At 35.4% G+C, this 24,744-nt stretch overlaps 1 long non-coding RNA gene across 10 annotated transcripts in view; it reads left to right on the top strand.

Moving 5' to 3' along the window:
* Positions 1 to 24,744, top strand: part of LOC137863708 (uncharacterized) — a 315,617-nt gene that overhangs the window by 10,794 nt on the left and 280,079 nt on the right. Inside the window, exons 2-5 of one of the 10 annotated variants that reach the window (XR_011101060.1) lie at positions 5,210 to 5,268; positions 5,858 to 5,932; positions 8,088 to 8,145; positions 9,241 to 10,748. The exons of the other annotated variants lie outside the window; for them this stretch is intronic. This is a non-coding gene — a long non-coding RNA (uncharacterized lncRNA). Of the gene's footprint in view, positions 1 to 5,209; positions 5,269 to 5,857; positions 5,933 to 8,087; positions 8,146 to 9,240; positions 10,749 to 24,744 lie in introns of those variants that run through there. 10 annotated transcript variants of the gene reach the window in all.

The raw sequence follows: 24,744 nt of genomic DNA, 5'->3' as shown, positions 1-24,744 counted from the left end.
TTTGATGGACAATGATATGCCAAAGGAGCAAGGAGCATACAATAATATATAATGTAGGAAATACATTAATAGCAAATAAAGACCTTTCTTGACATGCAAACTGTCAAATCTATGTATTTACCCTTACTTGGAAAATGCTATTGAATAGCTATTGCTTTAATTGTTGTTTTTCTACAGAAAAGTGAGTTACAATAGTTCTGCAGTGAAAATTGCCAGTTGAATGCTAATTTATAAAAAGGATTTAAGTCTATTGAATTACTTCGGTAGTGTAGTATCTAGACAGTATTATTCCTCTTCTGTGAGTAAATGTGACTTAGAGATGTAAACAAGATAGCTGCATACAAATTACTGCATCAAGCTGCTTGTTTAGCTTCCTCAACATCAAGCTTGTGCATAACCAATAATCCTTGAAAAAGGAATGATTTTTCTGGTGATAGTAACCAGTCATCACAGAGGGACCGATACTTAGTAAGAGGATAAAGCAGTGGCTTGGAAATGTTAACTGTTAATTTGGCCAAACATGTATCTCAAACTGTCAAATGCTTCACATTTGAGGGTCATTTTGTTTTGTGCTGTAATTGCTAGACATAGTAGTTATGATTTAGACTTCTTGAAATTTGTGGAAACATGAAGTTTGGAAAGTTGCTTTCTGCTTATTCTCTTTTTATGTAGGCTCTGACAGTGGGTTTTGCTATCCAATTTTTTTTTCAACAAGGTGGTCTGTTATGTGAAGTAAATCTTGTTTTACTTAGTTACGGGTGATGTAGAAAACCTTACAGTACTCTTGAATGAAAGTGACTATAATGATGCAGTCCTTTCAGGTACTTGGTAAGAGCCTAATTCTAGATATACATGAGAGGAAACATAGTAAATATCTATTTTCAAGGAGAAGACCTTTCCCTTTGAAATTCTGAAGTTCTGCTTCATTCATTGTTCTTATATCCTTTATGCACAAGGGAACAAGTTGTCTTGAAGAGTTGTGGAAAAGTGTCTATCAACACTGTGTATAACAACTCTGAAAAACAGAATTCAGCCAGCAACTCTCACACATGCTTTCTCTAAGCAGCAGAAGTACTAATATGTAATCAACAGAAGTAGAAAAAATTAGAGCAGCAGGCCTCTGTTATACACTCAGCATGGTGAGCAATATTTTGCTGCTCTTATTTGTCTCTCAGCTTGACATCTGGTGATATATCTCAGATCTTTGGGATGAACTGAGAGTAGAGAGATGGGCATCTGGGGTACAATTTGCTAGTTTAGAAGTGTACTGTGAGGAAACCTTGACACCTGGAAAGGAAAATTTCCATTGTCTTCAAAGCACAATGCAAACCCTGGTGTTTTACTGTGATGGCAGATGACACCAGTTTTTATTTCATATCATAAAATCAAGTATGAAGAGCTAATGTAGGGCTGTTTGCAGGGGTTGATGGAGTAAAGTGAGCTTTCCTGTAAATGTTTAGCATTAATTTATGCTTCCTGATGTAAACAATAAACCTGTTCTCTTAGTAAATATTCCTGCAGACTGCAATCGTTTAAAATAGTTTTGGTACCGATACAGCTAGAAGACATGAACTCTTGAGTAAGTTTGGAATAAGTCTAATAAACGTTTCACTATCCAAAAATATTGATTTTTGGCAATGAACAAAGGACTCAAAAGTATATGTTTTGGCTTTGATGTAGCTGACTATGTTGAACTGTTGAAATTTGACATAATCTGAGAAATACTGAGAGATACACAGCACCCCACCCCACCCCCCAATCTAATAAATAATTTTCCCTACTCTTCCAGCTTGTTTTATAGAGAAATGGAATAGAAAGGCTAATACCAAAACACTAAATCTCAAATACTGAGCCCCCAAAAAGCCAAGTGAGCCTGAAGTTTTACAACAGAGACATGAAAGATTTGTCATAACCTATTAGCTTGAAAATTGAAATATTCAATCTCTTTACTGTTGCCTTTACATTGCGTCAACACTATTTATCATAGTGCTGTAACAGAAACAGTTGTACAGGATCACAGGACATGTTATGAGGATTTCCACACTGAAACCTCTGCTTTTTGTGATTGTTTAAAGTCGTCGGTGTTGTGATGACAGACTGAGCCAGCTAGGTTGTACTGTGCACCTAGTTTCAGCACCAGAAGTTACACTATCATAGAAGCAGCTTTAACAAAGGCAGCGTGTGTGGAGAGAAGTCAGTAGTGGTACTAAATAATGTAACAGTACATACGCTGATTGTTGGTGAATGCAGAAATGGCGGATTAAAATCAGAATATACTATATAAATAAACATTTACAACTGATTTCTTTTAGTTGTTGAGATGCAGAAAATAGAAAAGTATTTTGGGCAAGCTTTTGTGCCACTTTCCCTACTACTTCTGCTCACTAGATTAATTGGTCTCTGCTCTTCATGGTTTTGGTTACACTCTTGCCACTGGCACTTCAGATATTTGCATGTTAGAGGTAAGTAACAACTGTAGAAAGGTACAAGGTACCAGTACCAATTTTAAAGGCAGCAGAAGAAGCTTGGGATGGGTTAGAAGTGAGTGCTTCAAATGAATCTATTTTAGCCTAACAATTGTGTGTACTATTAAAGCAAATGCATTTCTACTCTGATTGAACATTGAGTTTTGGGAAAGACCTCTCTTTAACTGTGAGAGTAGTTTACTTGAGCAAATGTGCACAAAAGCCCAAATATTGCTCATCATTATGAATGCTAGTATGGAAATATATATGTATGTCAAAAACATCATAGCTGACATAAAGCTGTCATTCAAATTAATGTAGCACAATGCAAGATTTATAATACCAAAAATGATGGTGCTGAGGATCTGAAGTTCTGTGTACACCTTACAGGATTCAGTTTCTGAATTGAGTGTCTGTTAGTGGCTTGAAAGTGTTAAATATGATTTTGGAGTGCATCTTTTGGATTGGATATTTATGAAAGAAATTCAGTTTGGGCACTCTTAGATAGCTTTGCAATGCTAAGCAGGGTATAGAAGCAGAATCACTACAAATGTGTGATTTCCTAAAGTGTGAACTAAAATGCTGATATAGACATGCCTTTTGAATCTGTGTCAAAACTTGTGTAATAATAAGAGTATTAAAATGCAGAGTTAAAAACTGACTTCATGGTCATTGATACCTTTCTTTTCAGGGTTCTGTAGAACTTTGTTCCATGGTGTGTTGAAGAGGAATACATGAAATACCATTAAAGCCAGAAGAAAGAAGTCATAGTTCATACATGGCATTGGTTATCCATACACTATGTATGTTTTTCTTATATTTAGCTAATGAATACTATTTCTTGACTAGGTTGTGCAGTTAATTTTTGGCCTATAGAGAGTTCACAGAAAACTTACTATGTGTATCTGAAGCAACGAATGAGGAATCAGGACCAAGGATGTTACTGGATATGTTCAAACAGAAAATTAAATCAGCAAACAACTCAAAGGTGAATATTTTCAGGTACTATAGTATGACAAACAGGTACCACACATGCTGGAAAGTATACTTATTAGCAAATGCTTAATGGTAAATAAACTTTTAGCTATCATCTTTGAAATCTGTCTCTTAATAGTTATGAGTATTAGATGCAGAGGTTTTGGTGGACTATATGGTGATGCATTGATCTTTAGAAGTGAAAATATGAGAGTTGTTTAGGTCAAGTGTCTAGCAAAGCCTTTATTGGATTTGATCAGCTGTCTTTATGCTAATTAATTTTTAGGGATTTTTCTGTGAGTGGCTCTCAGTCCAAGAATTCTTGCATATTACTGTCAGATTTAAATTCTGGGAGAAACAGAAGTTCCTAAAACCCACCTGTCCAGAACAAATTGTAAATACTTAACTACTTTTAAGTCAGTAGTAACATGCACTTCAGAATTAGTTAACAAGTAGTGATTGTCATATAAAAAAGGTTTATTTGGGCACAGGAATAATTACTAATGATGGATGTCAATGGTTTTAAGTTTCAGTGCATAGAAATCCTATAAGCATGCTCTGCTTATAGGATTCTGTTAACACCTATCACTGAAGATTAACCTGATTTCCATGGCATAGAAAGTTAGAAATCTTGTGACAGTCATTTTAAGATTATGAGTGGGAAGGCAAGATGGAGAGTCTTTTAGTCCCTAGCATGCAACCGTCTCTTCTATTTCCTACAGAGAGGTGGGAATTTCTGTAGGAATTCAGTGAAAAACAGTGGTATTGAAAAGCAAGGCATCTTTCATCTGGGTTACAGATGTACGTACACTTTTTTTGTGTGTGTGTTATTCAAGAAGCTGAAGGTGATTTTATGTGATAATTCAACTTTCAAAGACCCGGGAGCAGGTGAGTTATTTTCATTTTTCAGGACTGCTCTATGGTTATCTTTTGTTTCTTTAGAGAAAGTATTTGTGTTTTGTATTATCATTGTCTTTTCCTTAAATATTTAACAATGACTGGTACAAAACGGTCTTAGTATTACTGCAATGCATGTAATACATGTAATATTGGTAGGAGAAGAATCTCACCCTCAGTATAATTTTTGCTAATTTACTCACTGGTAAACTAGTTCTTTTTTAGCCTAATCACAACAAAATTAATGAGGTTCTTCTCTTTCTGATGGTTCTATTAAAGCATTGTCCTGCTTTTTGCCTTATCACTTATCTTCTGGAACCAAGCGGAAAGAGTACAGCATGCTGTCATGGGGTACTGAAATGGTACTATCATGTTGTGTTTGTACCACTGACACTTTTTTGCTGCATGGGTTTAATCAAGGTCCAGTTTGCCTCTGTTACTTTCAGGAATTATTATTTTTTTTTCTTCATGGTTGCTAATAGGATGCCTCTTCCTCCCATTTTGTCCGTTATTTCTTGGAAGTCATTCTGTGTAGAGGTAGACTTGGTGTCCTGGAGGCAGTGGATATAGACAATATAGGCTTTTCTCCCAAGTGATAAGATGAAGGGCAATTTCTTTACTGAAATAGTTGTGCAACATTGGAATAGGCTGCCCAGATTGAGTCATCATCCCTGGAGGCCTTCAAGAAGTGTGTAGATGTAGAACTTGGTAGCATGGTTTAGTGGTGGACTTGTAAGTACTAGGTTAAAGGTTGGACTAGATGATCTTAGAGGTCTTTTTCCAGCCTGGATGATTCTATGATTCTATTTTGTGTATGTGTGTGTGTGATAAAGAGAATTAGGCTCACTGTATTCTTTGTACTCATTCCTCAGGGCCATGGAAATTGCAGTTTTGTGGCAATTTAGAGGATTAGTAGCTGCATCAGCTTTTGGTGAGTGGAACACTGAGTTTAGAACTTGACTTCTCTTAAGGCTGCTTCCTTGCTTTTCTGAGACACAGTCACAGCAGAAGATTTCCTTCTCTTTCTCATCTCAAAATGAAATTTGATTTTGTTTCCAAAGGAAATAAAGAGCACTGAAATACCCCGACTGTTTTCACAGCTCCTTTGGAAAAGAAAGGAGTCCTTAAGTTCTGTCTTCTTACAGCCATGTCCTTGTTATAGCTGCTTAGCTTTGCAAACAGTGAAAGAAAGCCTTTGAGGCAAAGGGTGAGGTGTCAAAGTGGTGGAAAGAAGAGAGGAATGGGTTAGGACCTACAGTGACTACTGTCATCCCTCTCAAGGCAAAATGTTATATGTTAAGGGCTAGTAACTTTGGTGTTTAATACAGTTGTATTTTCTCTGTTGCATTTCTTACTTTTTCATTTTTATCCTGCTCTTATAAATAGAGCAGTTATGTGGTGGATTTACTACACACCACAGGAAGCAAAGATAATGGGGAATTTGGTACATTTACAGCGAAAGACACCCAGGGGTTTTAGGTGCATAAATTAAGAGGTTTGCCACCATTATTTCTTTTTAGGTACAAATAAAAGCTGTAAGTCAACCAGTCCTCCTGTAGGTATGACAGCTAGGATTTCCATGAACAAGGCTTCAGGTAAAAATAACACCATAATATCTAGATGGCTAAATTTATCTCTTCAGGTAGGAAGTGGCACAGTGTATGTTCAGGCAACAGTTCCAAAATCATGTACCTGCTTCTTTCATACAGCATATAGCTGAATCTCTCCATGGTAGAAAAATCCAAAAAATGAATTATGAAATGAATTATGCAGACATGGGAACTAAGATGTTTAACTCCCTTTGATATCCTATTTTTTTAAAAAGCACTTGAAACTAGATCCAGCTGTTTTGTAATCTTTTGGCTAAAATATATACCTTTTAGATATAGCCTAGGTCACTAAGTCATAAATTTGTATTATTCTTAACAATTTAAGAAACACAAAAGCTAGATTTGGGTTCCTACATTTTCATCTCTTGCTTTCCTCTAATAATGCAACTGAAATTGTGTTCCAGATGGAAACTGGAAATGGTTATGTTTTCTTAAGAAATAACAGAAAGTGATAAGTTAAAGGTACTTAATGACACATTAAGTGACTTCTGTGTTTGTCTACAGAGGTATTCATCTGCTTTGCATGTAGAGAATTACTCTTTTTAATGATCATTTGTCCAATTTGATGTTAGTAAGTTGCTTATAATTCCTCACAGGCCTGGTTTATGTCTTCTTAATTCAGCATGTTAAAACAAAACAAAACAAAAAAAGTACCTAAATTTAGGATAACAACAGAACATGACGTCATTCCTCCATGAGTAAGTTCTTGATCTCTTTTCTCCCCACTCCTCTCAGTTAGGTGCAATTAAGTGCTATGAGACAAGGTGAGTATTATTTTAAAAGCTTAGATGGTTGGACTGGAGGACTGTAGAGGTCTTTTCCAACCTAAATGATTGTATGTTTCTATATGCCATATTCAACTCAGGTGCTGTGAAATCTCAGAATACATACAACCTGGAATTTGAGAGATAGCAGGTACTAGTTTATGTTAAAATAAAAATGGGGAAGTTTTATTAATTTGAGTGAATTATCTTTAAAGATCACCTTGAAGCAGATACATTAAATGAGATGAAATCTGGAAGTAGCACAAATAGAGGAAGAAACTGAGGTCTTTATTATGGTGGCCATTTTCTCTACTTTGATGTACAGCATATGAGATACTTAATTGTTAAATGAAAAGGAATAGAAAAATCAGACTCAAAAGGAAATTCATTTTGAAGGTCACATTCTTGAATGTCAGAAGTCAGATATAAAGAAAAAATCATTTATCAGAACTGCTAGTTTTTTTTGTACATGATCTAACTGTAGATTTGTTTGAAAATAAAACTCCCATATGTGTCATTTGTTGCCATTTCAAATCAACTGCTATTTTATTTTGTATAACAGAAAGAAAAAGTATGAAAGAAGAAGAAAATAATTATGATGAATGAGATGAGAATGGTTTAACCTTTCCTTTGACATTTCTATAAGAAACCCACTTAACTTTATCTTTCCCAAAATGTTGTAGAGAAGGAGATTTAAGATTGAAGAGAAGATGGGGGCAGGGAACAGCTGGGGGGGGGGGGGGAGGGGGAGGAGAGAGGGAGGGAGGGGCAAATCCCTTCTTAAACAATTAAGCTTTGTTCTCTTTAACTGGGTAAGTTAGAATAAATTTAAAGTTTATTTACACTATGTGGTGACACAGACTGCAAAGAATCCCGAGCCTGCAGGCTCTGGAAATGCAGGTAGCAGGGCAGTGTCAGCAAGACAGAGTTTACCAGACCAAGCCTGACCCTGTTAACACAAATGTTCTGGTTCATGGCCCCATAGAGTTATTCTGCATCATATCTTAGAATTTTGTCTGCCCTGTGGGGAATGCTGCACAACTTATTTTTATTTTATTTTTTCTAAATAGAAGTGGACTTGAGCAAAAATAAGCCTTTTGAGTAACTCACTGCAAGAGATATTAAAAACCTGAATCTTGGTTCATTATGTTAGCACGTAGCCTGACAATTATAGAATGAAGAATTTATAGCTGACACAAACTGTTATTAAATTAGAAATCTGGGTAACTATCTCTAAGATGCCTGAAAATCAGATTGAGACTTATCCACTTGGGCATGCCTTTCTGGGCTTGAACAGATTGGAGCTTTAATGACCTCACAGATGGAAGCTGGAAATATAAGAACTCTCATGAGATTTTCTTATCTAAAATTTTTAGAGACCTAAGTCCCACATAACTATATGACAAAATGGAAGAATGCTTGTAACTACTGAAGGTAATCTTTCTTGCTTGTCTTTTGCAATTGGTATTGCTGTCAGTCTCTTTGGTACTTCAGGAGTGTTCCTCACTGAGATAAGTTCTACATATTTTGCATAGTATATGAGAGTTTACCACCAAAAGTAGTTCTTAGTTTGACCAGATATATTTAAGGATTTCTTCATTAGTTACAGAATTATTTTTTTTAGTCTGCAGCATGTTGCTTGAAAGAACTTTCTGCTTTAACAGATAATCTTTCTGCCAATATTCAAAGTTCAAAAAAATCTTTTTCTGAAATCTTTATAAATTATTCAAGTGCAAGATGGTCAATTATTTGATCAAAGAGGTAATAAACTCTATTATGTGGTTTTGCTAATATGAACATATTTCAGCATTAAAACCTCGAAAAATTGCAACACAATCCAACAACTGTACAGATAATTCTGTGATGAGAATTGCCTCCCCCCCCCCCTTTTCTGAGCCACGGAAAGCTGAAGAAATGTCACTGACAGTTCTGAGCCAGATTCTGTATACATAGAAAAATCTCAGTGTTAAACGTCTGTCTCCTTATGCTGAGGAAGCAGATCATTGCTCATCCCAGTCCTAGCAAGAGCTTTCAGCTAAGGATGATGACATTGAGAAATTCTTTCCTCCTTTTACTCCTTACCTAAATTTTAGCTAATAGCAGATGACAGAAGGAGGGAATAGATTGATACTCTGCAAATCCAAGTTGGAATCCAAGGCATTATTCAAAATGAATCTCCATCCATGGAAAAAATATTCAGAAGTTGATAGAAATTGATTATATTTTCTGTGACCTATGCCGTCCAATTCTATTCAGGGATTCTACAATAGAGTTTTATGGAGAACTTCTGAAGAAATGTATGAATTTTCAGTGTGATTCCAGCATTTCTTTAGAATTTTGTGGAGTAATTGTCGCAATAGGATTGAAGAAAGCTGTGTTAACACAGTTTCAGTTCTAAATTATTAGCTGAGATATGAGTCTATGAAGCTAGAGACAGAATATGTAACGTTTCTGGCAAATATCCTCATTTTGAGTATCAAAAGCAAGGATTCACATTTTAACTGCCACTGTTTTTGTCCTTTCTAACAGACTCAGAACAAATGGTAGAGACTGACTTCTTCAACAGTGCCTGCAACTGACATGGTCCTCCATTGTATATTGAAGTATCTAAGTAGGGCAGTTTGGGACAGGGGAAAACTGCTCTTATTGCCTCTGCCCTGCATCAGCAGCTATTCAAAAGTTCAGTTTCATAGAGATAAACTCATATAAAGTGGCTATTTCTATCACATCTATGAGATGAGGTTGAAGAAACCCTGCCTAACATTTCAGAAACAGTTAACAACGGACAAAGCAAATAAGACAGCAACAACAAAGCAAATACTCTCCAAATTATCTTTGCAGAGTAAGAAATGTTATTAGCTTTTCAAATAGAACTTAATTTCTGTCCTGAACTCTGATGGCAAAATGAACAGATGAGAAGCAGTGCACGTGCATTGTTTGTCCATCTTTTTAAGCCTACCCCCACTTGGATTCTTACAAAATGGTTCATGTTTGCTGTAATTAGTTTCATTTTGTTATGTTGATTTACACTAATAAAGATTTTGGCCCAGACTTTTAAAAGCCTGGCTAACATCAACAGGTATTCAAAGGCTCTTTTTATAGCCTCTATGGAGTAATTGGAGTATTTTGGTAGATTGAAAATAATAGCAATTCACTAAGGGAAATTAAGCTAATGAATGAAGGCCTTTTACTTAGAACTAACAAAATGTATTAGACTTTGCAATAATCTGTCTGAAGTGGTTTTGAAGCCCTGTGGCTTGATTTTATTCAAAGTTGAATTGGACAGTACACTTAAACACTGTGGGAAACTATCTCGAACTAGTGTGGGGAATAAATTATATGGGTTTTTTTGTTTGTTTGTTTTTTTTCACTTAGCTCTTGTAAACACAGAGGAAATCATGGAGTCTAAAGAAAATAGCTTCATGAGTGATCCAGACTTCACATGCTTGATATATATTGAATTTTTTTAGAGGAGGGAGTGGAAGGAACCAATCAAATAAATCCAAAGCAAAATTTCTTTCAGTAATTCCCCAAGATGACAATTGCTCTTTTAGTTGAGATTGTGTGTGATTTCTGATGGTATGACCCTTTATACTTCTCCACTATATGTCTTTGCAATCATGGTAATCATCTGCTACAAGACATTTTGCATATTCAAAGGTCCTCACCACTATTAGTAGGATATTGATCTAGATGAGTCATTGACCTTATTTATGTGTTGTTGTTCCTCCCCCAAGATTTTCATGCAAAGCAATATTGACATTGTTTTGTCCAAGTAGTAATGAATATCTCACAGAGGAGTGGGGTGCTGCTTGATCATACTGGGCAGACATGAATTGTCAAATTTTACACTTCCATTTTCTCTTTCATGAACTGAAGCAGAATAATCATATCTTGTTTTGCAAGAGAGGCTGTTAACTGTGGGGTATGTGAACTATATTTTTGCATGTTATGTGCACTGAAATACATACTTAAAATGCCCAAGTATTGAAGTTTTAGTTTTATAGTGCAATAAAGTGTTGCTACTTAAAGTCCTATCACGTTTCCTTAAATAGTATGTGCTCTGTGTTATGGAAAGGAATAGCAGCTAAATACATTTATTTTCGTTTCATAATCTCTGTTAAGGTATTCTGCTTGCCTAAAAGTTGTTTCTATCATGTCCTCTCTATAAATAGTAGGCATATGATTTGGGGTGAACAAGAATGTCTCATGTGCTATACTATACAACAATTTCTCATGCTCAAAATGCCCTCAGAAGACACCTTACCTTTGTAATATTGTGTGTCTGTTTTACAGCAATTTTAACCTAAAACAAGTACACTTCTTATAACTTCCATTCTGAAGGAGAAATGATAATCCACTGAGTTTTATTTAGCACTGTTTGATGATTATAGTTGTATTTGTAGATCATATTGAAACAAATTAGAACCAGAAATTTTCTTAGTAACCACTACTTTCTTTAACTTTTATCTAACTGATAAAGTAAGGGATGTTTGTTCCAGTGTGCCTGTGGCTTATCAATGCTGTTGTCAGAAGGCAGGCACATTTTCAGGCAGACTACAGGTGGTGTTGACATTTATGGATCCCATTTTCTCTAAATAGGCTGCTTTAGAATCAAGATCACATTCAAAAGCTGCCTTTCAAAACAGTTTTATTTCTCTTTGAAGGGAGAATTTTGTGAATTCAGTCAATTAGCGTTTTTAACAGCTTGCACTTTAGAAAGAGGGTAAGAAAGTCAGCACCCACAGCTCTACCATGAGGGATTAAATAACTTTTAAACCGGAGGCATTCTCCGTTCACTGTAATTAGCTCTCCTGTAAAACTTTGTTCCAGAACTCAGTTAGAATGGCATTAACTTCAACTTTCTCTTTTGAAAACCAGCCTCCCACTGGAATGCTCCACTGTTCTGGGTTTTGTGAGGAACATCATTAAGTACGAATGATGACATTGCTTTTAAAAAATATTTTTGGTGAAAATTATTACATGCCAAAAGAGATAAAACTTGTCTCCCTAGTACTAAAGGCCTCATTTTCCTGCCAGTCATCCCTGTACAGCTGTGCCAGCTTCTTAAGAGTGCAGTATCACCCATTCATATTTTTTGAAGCACCATCTGATATTTTGTTCAACGTGTTTGTATGTGAGCGTTTGTGGAGCAACGGAATGATCTTAATGGATAGGCAGATAATGGGATGATATCTTTTTAAAAGAAAAGAGTTTTTAAAATAGGCATTTATGAAGTCCATTTTTCTTAACTGCTCTGATCTGCATATTTTCTAGTGATGTGATGGGTAAATGAAAGACAATGAAGAAGGACAGAGGATCAGTAAACACGGAAGTAATTTTGGCACTGCATGAACAGTATATTTACTATTTAATTGTTTAACTGAGGTAACTAGCACATCTAACCTAAGTATGTGAGCCAAATATTGCTAGACTGGTAGGCAGGAGGAATTTGAAGATTCAGGACTGCCTTCCTTATAAGGTATTCTCCAGGTACAGCATGACTGTGACACCAAGTATCTCCTATATGCAAGTCAGACACATATGAACAAAGAGCACATTAACTAGTTCCTTTTGTGGTACATAATTCAGTTAAGGTATTAATTTACCATCCATTTTACCACAGTAACTGCCAGGCCCATCGAATTTTGTGCAAAGCAATTTAAGGTGAATTATCTGTCCTTAAACCTTCCTTTTAAAGATAGACAAGATGATTAAATTGGAATGAAGTACAAATGTTTGCAAGGCAGATGAGATTATTTTATTTTGCCCGTGCCATAATAGGTACAGTGCTAATTCTTATGTTATTAATACTAGGTAACCAACAATTGCAAGTTTGTGGTTTTTTTTTCCACTCTAGTTGAGAAGAAATTACATCTGAGTCAGAATAAAAGCTGAAGAGATTTTAGTCCAACTTGTGTCTCTTTTTTTTTTTTTTTTCTCCAAAAAGTAATGTTACTAAATTTAATGACTTGGTGTGAAGAATTTTAACATTTTAAAAATGTTAAGATGTATCTTGCTCTGTTGTAAAGCCTAGCATGAAAAAAGAAAAAAATGAAACTCATCTACAGCATTATCACGTGCCTCAAGCAACATAAGAGAGCAATTTTTGTTTAATAAAGAAATCACATATTTACAAATAACAAAAGCATAAGACATTTCATATTATAATGGGAGTAGTTGCTGAAGTGATAGTCTTTAAACTTGAAAATCTAGTTTAGAGAACAGGAAATGCCAAAATTCTCCCAGGACAACTAGAAATGGCTTATTTAAATTCAGTTTGATGTGCATCACAGTTTATAAACTTGCAATATGGATTCGCACATCTGTTTAAAAATTCAAAGATACCTCCCAAGGCTCTTCAGGTGAGAGTGAGTTTCTTCTAGATGGGCAAACTAAGGCATGGACTAATTAATTAGTTGTTCAAGGTCTTAGGCCAAAGTACAATCCAAAATCACAAATGCCCTAACACACAGCATAACTCAGTAAACAAACCATTGTTTTTTGTTTGTTTGTTTGTTTTCCTGAAGTAAAACAATGTGTATTCTATACACTTCTGCTTTTTGAACTCTTTGTGAAGAAAGCAAAAGTTCTTTCAGTTCTATCTCATGTGTTGAAGTTTTAGTGGATGTTTCATTGTTTTTTACTTTTTCATCCTCTCTCTTTCCTCACACATGAAATGAAGCAAAGTAGTCATGTATAGTTTTGCCAGAGAGGCTGTTAACCTCTGTGGGGTATGTGAACTACACAGGAAATAAAAATTTTCTGCATCAGTACCTCAACAGTATGAGTATGCAACTTCAGAAGAATTTGTCAGTGTCCCAGTCTTTCACTTAAAGAAGTGTGTTAATAGTGGGGGCTGCTTTCTCCTCCTTACCAGGAGCAGTGTGATGTTGGTGGCTTCTTGCTCCTGGGCCAACTTGGGGATCAGTTTTGTGTGACTGTAATTGTTGTTTATATGCTTTGTGCAGTGATCTTTTGTCACTGGTCTGCAAATCTATGTTATATCTGAATTTATTATAGAATCACAGAATTGTCTAGGTTGGAAGAGACCTCCAAAAATCACCTAGTCCAACCTCTGACCTAACACTAACAAGTCCTCCACTAAACCATATCACTAAGCTCTACATCTAAATGCCTTTTAAAGACCTCCAGGGATGGTGACTACACCACTTCCCTGGGCAGCCCTTTCCAACAACCCTCTCAGTAAAGAAGCTTTTCCTATATCCAACCTAAACCTCCCCTGGCACAACTGACGTGTTTTTACATCTGATGTGTTTTTACAGTCATTGTAATAGCTGATCTTTATTCCTAAAACTAGATTTACCCAGACTCTACGGTAGCATTACTTTGACTAACCAGTGGTTAGTTGGTCTGCCATCTTTTATCTTGTGTCTATGCTTTCAGAGCCTCTGCTGTTAACCTGTGGTACTCCCTTATTTTCCATTAGTATACTAGGATCATAGCTCATTCTGTACAAAATAACTATTTGCTATTGCTATCTACTGGTTACAGAAGCGTGTGTTTGTGTGTATATATATATAACAATAGATGTATCAACACAGTCATACAAGTCTAAAAAAAATTAAGCAATGGTTATCAAATGATTGCTGTAATTTAACAGGCAAAAATATATATTTTTTTAATGCCACACAAGATAGATTTGGACAAAACCCAACACCTGTTATTAACACACAGCTTGTTGCATGTTACAAAGAACAGCCATGTTATGTTCACTGGGCTACAACGCTGCAGGCTATATGTAGTTTTGGCCATACTGTGACCATTGAAAACTTTGACTTAAATGAAGCCAGTAGTTAATTTTTATCCATATAGCATTCAGTAGCAAATAAGTAGAAAAATAATGACGGAAACATTAAAAAAAAAAAAAAAAAAAAAAAAAAAAAAAGGCATTACATACATTTGTAGTGTGTTCCCATCAGCCATTTTACACTGCCTTTTGTGTCTAGAAGAGACATAAAAGTCATACTAGCTCCATTTGAACTATATCACCTTGCTATATTCTGCTTTGTAATTAAAAAAAAGAAAAAAAGCAGAAGGTATTAATTCCATATTTGTTACAGTTTTCAGAGCAATTGCATATAATTAAGGAGATTAATTGCATTAAGGAGAGTTCCTAGCAGAAGGAATAGTACCAGTCTGTCCAGAGAAGCTGCAGATGTCCTATCTCTGGAGGTGCCAGGTTGGATGGGGATCTGAGCACCCTGATCTGGTGGGAGGTATGGCAGGGAGGGGCGGGAATTAGATGGTCTTTAAGGTCCCTTCTAACCCAAACCATTCTATGATTTTATATGGCCAAACTCATCAATACCTATAAAAAGATGTAATGAAAGATACTTCATAGAATCATATAATTCTATGCGGAGGGGGAGAATCACCTCCTTCAACCTATATGTAGGCTCTGAAGTTGGCTCAGTTTTGTCCACTCCTATATACTAAATACTTCTTCCTATGTTAAATTATAATTGCTTTATCTTCTGTTTGTTTTGGTACCAGCACAGCTGTGCTTTGCAGAAAAGCACAAGATGGAGGATATTGTGCTTCCTCTCCACTCTCTACATATCTATATTTATTTTTAATACTGTTTTATTGTTTTACTAAAAAAAAAAAATCGGAAAAAGGTGGAATAGGTCTCTGTAGCTCCTTGCTGACCTAGCTTATGTTAAAAGTTCATATGTTGCCTGAAGAAATAAGCATAATTCTTTCATCAATTTCAAGATTATAATTAAGTCATATTTAATGTTTTCAGTTCTTTTCTTACAATGTCTGTATGAATAAAACATCTCCCAGTGGTATGTTGTCTTTTCTTTTCTTTTTTTTAACATCTTTCTGGATTCCTCTCTAAACCCATTCTAAATAAAGATGTCATCTTAAACAGTATAGTAGGTCAATTTGCTTTTTAACAAATTAGGATTTCTGCTATTAATTAGACAGTTTGTAAAATATGGCAAATCAAGGATTCATTATTGTGTCTTAAAAGACTTGTACAAATACATGAATGAATTTTTCATGCATTCTTGATTTGCTAAAATGTGTTCATTTCTCAGTGGATACAAAATAAGAAGCAAGATACTAAAAAAGGCCTTCATTTGTGGAGCATAGGAGTGATCTAAAAAAAGGCACAAAGGAATCTTCTTTTAGATGGGGGCCTTGATGGAGATAGAGTGGGGAGACATTCTCAGAATTAGGTTATGAAGGAAAAAAAAATTAAGAGGGGAAAGGGTGACCACAGATTGATACAGATATCCAATGATTGTAGCAGGTGTACGTAGAGAAGGGTGAAAGGGAGAAGAGAAAGCAAAAAGGAAAGGTTTTTGTAGCTCAGCCTGTGAATTATGTTTGGTGCTAATCAACTCCAGCTGCGTTTATTAAGGTAACTAGCTCCTGAATCAAGAGCCCTTACTGGGGATTTAGGTTGAGGAGTTTAACACTTCTAGCTGTCATATTATCAAGTGACTGAGCTAAGTGACCTGAATTAGATGCACAGGCTCCATATACATATAAGTTTTGCTGAAACCAAGAAGGTGGTCTGTGTTCTGTATAATTTGACAGCAGACAATTCCTATGAAAAGAGAATTTTAGTTTGAAAAAAGAGAGAGGGGAATTCTACTGAGAAGTACAAATTGGCATTTTTCAGCTTTGGGATGCTGGGGAGCTAAAGCCTGTACTGTTAGTAGAGTTTTTCAATCATAGCACTCCTGCTCCTCAACTAGCAAGAGTCACATAATTTGCTAAAGACTCCAATCTGTCATCAGAAATTAAGTCCAGCAGTTATTTTTGTTTTCATGCTTGTTTGTTGTTTTTGCTGTTGTTGTGTGGTTGTTTTTTTACTACAAAAATTGAGTTCCAATAAAAATCTTTTTCTTTCCATTGTGGAAGCCAGATTTTTATTTGCAAAGCCATGCAATGAAAAAGCTTAAAATTCATAGTAACTAGATAGACAATTTTAACACTTATTTTTAATTCAAAGGAAGACAATAATGTATGGTGTTTTTTGTTGTTGTTGTTTTTTTCTGTATGTTAGTGATGGGCTGAAGAAAAAGTATATTTTGCATGTAGAGTAAAGCATCATCATTAAATAATAGGTTACTCTACTGGATTTCTACCTTATAATACAAGACAGTATCAAAAGCAGAGCACTTTTTCCTTTTAGTTGAAGTTCTTTTGTTTCATTGTTAATGGTGATTCAGATAAGCTGTGGAATGTTGTTATTTTACATACTTTGAATCAAGATCTTCTTTAAAGTTTTCACTTGTTGCTGCAGAAAAGCCATTTTCACTGATGTTTGTTTCATTTATGTTTTGGAAGTAGACTAGCCAAAAAAAATCATTTTTTTTTTTTTCAGTTTGCGTTTATTTCTAGGAAACGGTTCTTTTAGGAACTCTGCAACTGATCTTTAGTTGGGCTGCTACAAATTAATATAGGTATTTTAAAGTATTTATATAGCTGGTACCCCGTTCCAGTGATAGTATCAAAGGAAACTACCTAACTACAGGTTGTTTTTCCACAATTAGTTTTCCCTATTTAAAAACAAACAACAATAATAATAATAATAATAAAAAGGCAACAAAAAAGTGGTTAGTCTTTCAGATCTTCAAACTAATTGCATGTTAGAAGTTTGTTGAAAATGTATGCTTTTAATGGAGTTGTGTTAAAAATATTTACTGTTCAAGTTGCTCTGTTTCAACAATGACTAGTTTTAGGAGGAAATCTCCTTTGTATGCATTTATTTCAGTCTGTTTAATGCTACTTGCTTTTTCTGTTAAGGAGCTAGCTTCCACGTCCATCCATACCTTGGGTGTAGACATGTCCTAACGTTCACAGGTGAAGAGACTTCCACTTTGTATTGCCCACAGATTTTTAAAAATCCTCTTTCATTGTTTCCACACCAAAGGCTATAATACAGTAAATTCAGTGCCACCTTTTTTCCTTCCTGTGCCATCCCTTTCTAAGAAGAGATGGCAACACTGGCAACTGCTTGCTGGAGCTATGTGTAAGTGGTGTGCTTGTTGGGCAATCTGCTGCTAACAAATGCAGTGTGTGCTTTTTCCCATACCTATAAACATTAGGTCTCTATTGTACCTGACAGCCAGATTTTCGCAAAACCTGTAGGAATAAAATAATCTCTGAAAACTTTGTCAAAATTAGCTTGCATTGGGACATGAAGTACTGGCAGGTAGACAGATGGACAAAGACAGCATTATTGCTTTAATTGTCATTTCCTCTCAAGGTAAAACTGAAAATAATGCAATAATGGCTGTAATTATTTCATCAGATTTAATGTACATGTAGTGGAGTATTCTGTTTCCCGCGGTGGTCAGCAGTGGATGCCACAAGAAAAATGTAAGGAGCTGAGATACAAGAAATGAAAGTACGTTTGATAATTTCTCCTTGCCACTTCCAGGAAATAGAAACCAGCATTAGAATTAGAAACCAGGTATTTTGTATGTACGTCATTCTTTTGATTTATATGTAAGAAGGTGGGAAAGAGCAAGAGAACAGTTTTTGCCTTTGTATTTTAGCTTCATTTTCTTCTTCTTATTTCTCCATGAATCCTGTCCAGGTTTGACATTGCACTCTAACTATCTTTGTGTCATACTTTGGTACTATAGCTATAGTGACCTTTTTGTAATGTCCTTTTCTTACAAATAGTTTATTGGAGTGATGAAGTGAATGCTGAGAGACTTGTAATAAAAGGGGACTTCCTACTGTATTCTAACCGTAGCTGGTGATTTATGATAAAAGACTTGCTATGCTGGGGGTTCTATTTTTCTTCATTTTTACTTCATACTTTAACTTGGATGTCTTACATATTTCCCTGTAGGAGGTATCTTTTGAACCTGGATACAAGTTTCTGGCTATGTTGGCAGAGGGAGGTGTTTTACTGTCAGATGCTCACCTCTGTGTAAATGTGCAGTGTTGGATTCTGCAAAAGTCCTGAGAGCACAGTTTTTAACTGATGTTTTACACAGTCAAAAGAGCAAATCCATATCTAAGAAAAAAATTAAAAAGTATGCTGCTTGAAAGCCATACCCTAAGGTACTTGAATTCCATGTCTGTATGAGTGTTGAAAGAAAATAACAAACTATTCATATTTGTTATTTAATTTGACATATGAATGAAACAAAAAATAACACTGAAAAAATATTTTTAACATTTCACTTTTTCTCCCATCCTAAGGAATACTGAATTAAGATAGAAAACTAAGTATTTTAACGTTATGAACTTTCAGAGGTGTTAACAGCTGTTGGGATATTAGTCATTTCTTACATTAAAATGTTGATAAAACATTAAGACACGCATTTGGCTACCTCCTTTCACTGTGCGGGGCAGTTCCTCCAAGAAGCATGGAGTGATGCAGTCACTTCCTTCAGAGATTTTAAATGGTGTAGATTTTGTACAGCTATAGAGTAATGATCTGTTATTCTGTTATATCTGACTGTCTTCTCTGACCAGCCATCCATTATTTATAAGAATCCCTAACAACACCACTTCCCCCCTCCCCCCCCCCCCTCCCCCACTTCCCCAATATCTGCTGCTTGCAATCTTTAAAAATAGTCTTTTTCATTTTCATTACAAATTGCATTTAGGAGACAAGCTCTGTGAAGGGTTTGGATTCTAATTAAATCATGTCCATTTTTACCAATTTGTCTTAACTACATGGGAAATATGAACTGAGATTAGTGTTGCATGAAGAGAAAAATCCATCTCTTGACTTGCTGAGCTTTCTAGGAGTTAAATTTTTCCTCACATAAATCTGGCTATTCTTGCTAAAGCTAATTATTCACTTGTCCATGGTGCTCAGATACTATGAAACAGACATGATAGACTGCAGTTACTTAATGTGGACAGGGACGGCCAAAAAATGTACACTTTTAAGTGATTCTCCAGCCAGTTATAATTTATTGCAGGACTTGCCAAAGTATGAGAGTTTCTTTCAGAGTGCCAAATAAGATGCAGCTCCTACTCCAAGATGTTATACATCTGAAGGGCAGAGAGATTCAGTTGGAAATGTTACAAAATCTTTTGAATGTAGGATACCAAGGACCCCTTACAGTTAAGTTTCCTGTGTGTGCCAGTATGACTTTGCTTGCCTGTGGACTGAAAGGCAGTCACCTTAAGCTCTATACTGAGACCTCTCTTAATAACTGTTTTTACAGAACAATTCCAAGGTAGTGTTGTTTTAAAGTAGCAAAATAAATTATTATGCTCAGGGGACAAGTGCAAGCTGTCAATGCATTTTAAAAGGTGTTAATACCTTCAGTGTCTGGGCCTCTATTGCTTCTGTTAGTGTAATAGATTTTCTTATCTGGTAAGTCAGTGAACTCTTCTTGCAGCACTTGATATTCATTTTACTTTGCATTGTTTTGGAAAATGTGGCAAACAGAAACAACTACTTTTTCTGTACAGCATTATCTTTCCATTTGATTTATTCTGGTTTCCTGGAATGACTTAGGTTACACCAGTAGCGTAAAGACTGGAGGAAAAAAAAAAAAAAGTAGTCATAGTATTCCAATTAGCTTTTTTCACAGTGCAAAACTAGGCTTTTCTGTTTTTTCTCTTTGAACTGTAGATGATGATAACAATTTTTGCATTCAATAACCTTTAAATGTGTTTGATGGAATTTATGGATATTTCTTTCAGAGTTTGGGTTAACTGTTTCTGACATTACCATTGTCTAGGAGAAATAAGATCCAATGGTATGAAAATAAACTAGGGAAAGCATAATTTCAGTGAATAGAATAAAGCTGTTTTTTTTGGTTTGTTTGTTTGTTTTTTCTAGGAGAGCTGTGTATTAAGCAGTATCAATGACATTACTGTAGTGTGATGGGAATTTGATGTGCTTCTAAGTGTGACTCCTCTTTAGGCAATAACCACAGCAAGCAAGGAAAGGAAAAATTCAAGTGTAGAACTTTTCATTATTCTGGGTCAAGACTCTTCTCTGTCAAGGCCTGAGGAAGCATGGAATGATTCAAGGGCATCAGCAAGGCAGTGGTCTTGGAAGGGCTTTACACACAGTTTGTTGTTGTTGTTGTTTTTTTTCTTATTCCTATTTTTTTATCACTAGCCCTTTTTTATGTTGTTTCTTCTTCAGAAGTCAAAGCTCAGTACATCTGCAGGTCACATTGCCAATATCCTGTTAGATTAGTATCTGTGTTAACTGATGATAGCCTCGTAAGATAGCTGTTGGTACCACAATAAGCACAGCTGTGACTCATCTGTTGGGCTGTTTTCTATTGTGTTGCTGAAGAAATGTAATTAGAAAGCAGAAGACTTCATGCTAGAAGTACTGACTGAAGATTGTCTACAGAACTTATGAGATAAGAGAAATACAGGACAAGAAAGAATTTTGTGCATCCTGGCAACATTATTAGAACCACACTTCAAGGGCAGAAGTGAAATTAGCCTTGTGGGGAGGGGGTGAAGACAGGGAGGGGGTGAAGAGAGAGCCTCATAAGAGTGGTATAGCTTTTTCTGGAATATTCAAAATGAAAGTGAAGCATGAGAATGCTAAAATATGTCTGCTGTAGTGCTGATGAACCAGTAAAGATGCTGCATTTCTGTTTTTTTTTTTTTTTTTTTTTTTTTAATACTAAAGTTTGCAGCCTTTGAATGCTGTTATTCTGAACAGTAGATTTATCAATAGGTAGTACTATCTAAATGGTAGACTATAATAGACAAGTTTTCATTACTGAAAGTCTCTTGAAGGTAAATGTTGTGATGTAAATCTTACTGTTGCCATACTTAGCCAAATTACTGTACTAATCTGATTTCTTGACTGGTTCTTGTCACTGTTTCATGAAGAGATAGTGTGCTAAAAACCCTATTAAAGGAATATTTGACTTTCCTTCTTACTGAAAGAGCAAATATAATCTGGATGGGTAAAATACTTAGCAGATTTCAGTCTAAATTTTTCCATAGGTATTTACAGTAGCTGTGATACTTGCTTTAAGAAGTCTGGTGGATGACCTCATGGAAGTGGTGGAGTGGTGCAAATATCCAAGAAGGACAGACTGTTTTCAGTAGCACAAAATACTAATCCTGAGAGCAGCAAGGAAGAATTGACAAAAGGAAGACCTGGTGTTGAATTTCAGGACCAAAAATATCTTACATGTGAATTTCAGTGGATAATGCAACTGTTTCCCAAAGGGAAATGATGAAAGCCTAGTCTCATTGTAAATGAACTAAACAGGCCAATGCACTGTTAATAATAATTTCTGCATCATCTTTTGACCGATGTGCTAGTGACACGATAAGTCTTTGATGTTTTAGACTTCTCTGATTCCAGAAAAAATTTATAATGCGAAATCTGTTTTCATTAGAAACACTAATATTCAGGGAGCATATTAGCATATATCAGGTAGTATTAGAGAAGGCTATCTAAATGAATGAACTTGAATGTTATGGGTTTTGCATGTAAGATATGTGCATCAATGAGCTCATGAATTATTACAGAACTTCATAATTTTTTGTCATCTTTGAATGTTTATTTACCTGTTACTTTAATTACCTGTTACTTTAATTTGATTATATATCAGTTTACTTGAAGGAAGGTGGAGACCTCCTGCTGTTATTAGAGTGATTTGGTTGGGTTTTAGGATGCTGGATCTTTTAAAAGAAATGTGCCTAAATTTTTTTTTTAAATAGTTAGCAGGTATAGGAGGGAGGTAAATCATTGCAGTATTCTGTATGCACTTGCTGAATTTCTTACTTACGGATTTTCCTAGGGTCTTTTATCTTTAGCTGATGAAATTTCCAGTTGCTTTGAGAATTCAATGAGTTAAGCATGGATCTGGTACCAGGGACACAGAAGAAAAGAATAACAGAAAAGAATTCTGCAAAGAATTCATGCATGAGTACTTCAATTTTTTATTATTATTATTGATGAATGGTATAGGATCAAAGGAAAGCAATTCAATTTGGTCTGTTTAGGTCCTAGAAGTAGTTTGTGAATGTTTGTTGTATGTCCCTGTGGTAGATGTTTCAAAAACCTCCTTATTTTGCAATTCTTTTGTCTACTTTAAGTTGAGAATACTTTTACTGTGTGTGATGTATAGAAAACATTAGGAGCTCATTCTGTGAATCTGTGAATCAACAGAAGACAATGATGGCAAATGTATAACCATAATTTAGAGAACAAAAGATGATATGTCTAAGGTATGCTGATACAATATTGCTGTTCCTATGTAAATTATTTGAATCAGAAGCCCTTACTCTTATTTGAATTTGCATTTGTGAAAGACTACTTTAGAAAGGCAAGGAGGGATACAAATGATGTTTAAATTCTGTTTATTCAAATAAGCAGGCCAGAGAACATAAGTGATGTTAGGATTGCTGGAGGTATGATTATGTGTGGGTTTTACTATTTAAAAGAAGCATATGTTTCTACAATTCATGGTGCAAATGCAAGGCTTGTTTGTTTGTTTCTAGTTGTTATTTTTCTTATAGGCAAAGACTGTGCATAAATTAGGATCAAAAACTGATGTGTAAAATGCATCATCTCCACGTACTGGATGTAGAAGTGTTGAATTCTTTTAATGAAAAAAAAAGTATCAGTGTCTCTGGAATATATGACAGATCATCTTGAATTTTGTAACTACTTCCCTGATGGAAATTTCACCTGCACAGAGAAAACATATCATTAGGGCTTTGGGGAAGAGGATTCTAATTGCCAAATACCATTAAAAAGAGAAGCATCGTAGTCTTTATTGTTTTAGATGAGACAAAGAATATGTTAGCTAAATTATTAATATAAGGTGTTTGTGTTTTACAAAGAAACAGTAGTTAGATTTGGATAGCTAAGAATATTTGTTCTTTCCTTTTCAGCTTCCTCAAAGTCAAGTGAAATTTGGAGAAATGTTCAAATTAAGCCTTGATTTTTTTATTACTGTTTTTCCAGCTTTTTTTTTTTTTTTTTTTAACAATCTAGGCAAGGTTACGAAATTAGTTATCCAGAAGATTAAATTTATTAAATAATGTTTGTTTCATTTGGGTCTGTACAAGGTCTAATGAACATTGATTCTGTAGCTTTTGCTTTTAAGCTGTTATACATGATTTTTCATACATTCAATGTAGGGTAGCTGCTGTAGTGTTTATATTGCTATTAGAAACAGACATTTTTTGACCTAGTATTAAGCTGTTGTCATTCTGTACATTGTGGATTTTTTAATTTTTTTTTTTGACTGCAACTATATTTGTAAATAAAAAAGGTGGGCACTCATTCCCCAGCCTTGAGGGTAAGTGCTATGAAACAACTCAGTTCTGTAAAGCCAAATGCTCCACAACAGCATGGCCTTTTCCATAGTTCCAGTTGGACATGTTTCTTGGTCTCTGCTTTGAACGGCCCACAGTTGCTGTGCTCCTTGACATAAGTGCTGGTGAACAATTAGGCAGTGTAAATGGCTGTGGGAAAGTGTTTGTGGCAGTGGAACCTGCTCTTTGTAGTTCTTTTGTAGGAATGGATGGGCTTCTAAAGTGTTTGTCATTAGATTTAGGGAAGGAAGGGAAGGGAGGAGTTAAGCAGCTGGAATCATTCTACCCAGTGTGGTGGTGCAGCCATACTGGAGTCTCTGGTCTGGCACTGAGCAGAAAAGTATGCTGAAACTATGGTATAGCAGCAGAAAATCAGTGCCCTTTGTGGTGAGCTGTTGCTGATTTAGAAAAAATTGATCTATTGGAGGTAAGAATAGATGTATGTTTTTTAATGACTACAGTGTTCAGTTCTTCATTCCCAATTTTAATTCATATCTCTTAATTACAATTATGTCTTGTGCATTGTTTTCCATGCTCACCTACAGAACAGTTATAATGAAGAACAATCCAGAAGAAACAAACCAAACTCGTGAGAATAAGTAGCTTGAGTAATCCTTTCCTTCGTTTCCTAGGACAAGGGAACAAGGAAGGTCAAACAACACCATTCTCTGTGTGGAGCTCCTGTGAGCTTGTATGGCTGTGCTCCCTGGCTAGGAAAACGATCTTTGCAACTCTGATTTGAAGACTGTATGACTGGCA

Source organism: Anas acuta, chromosome 13 (genome assembly GCF_963932015.1).
Source record: "Anas acuta chromosome 13, bAnaAcu1.1, whole genome shotgun sequence".
In the NCBI taxonomy this organism is placed as follows: Eukaryota; Metazoa; Chordata; class Aves; order Anseriformes; family Anatidae; genus Anas; species Anas acuta.
Note: the sequence above shows the minus strand (reverse complement) of the source record. Positions and strands in the feature narration are given on the sequence as shown.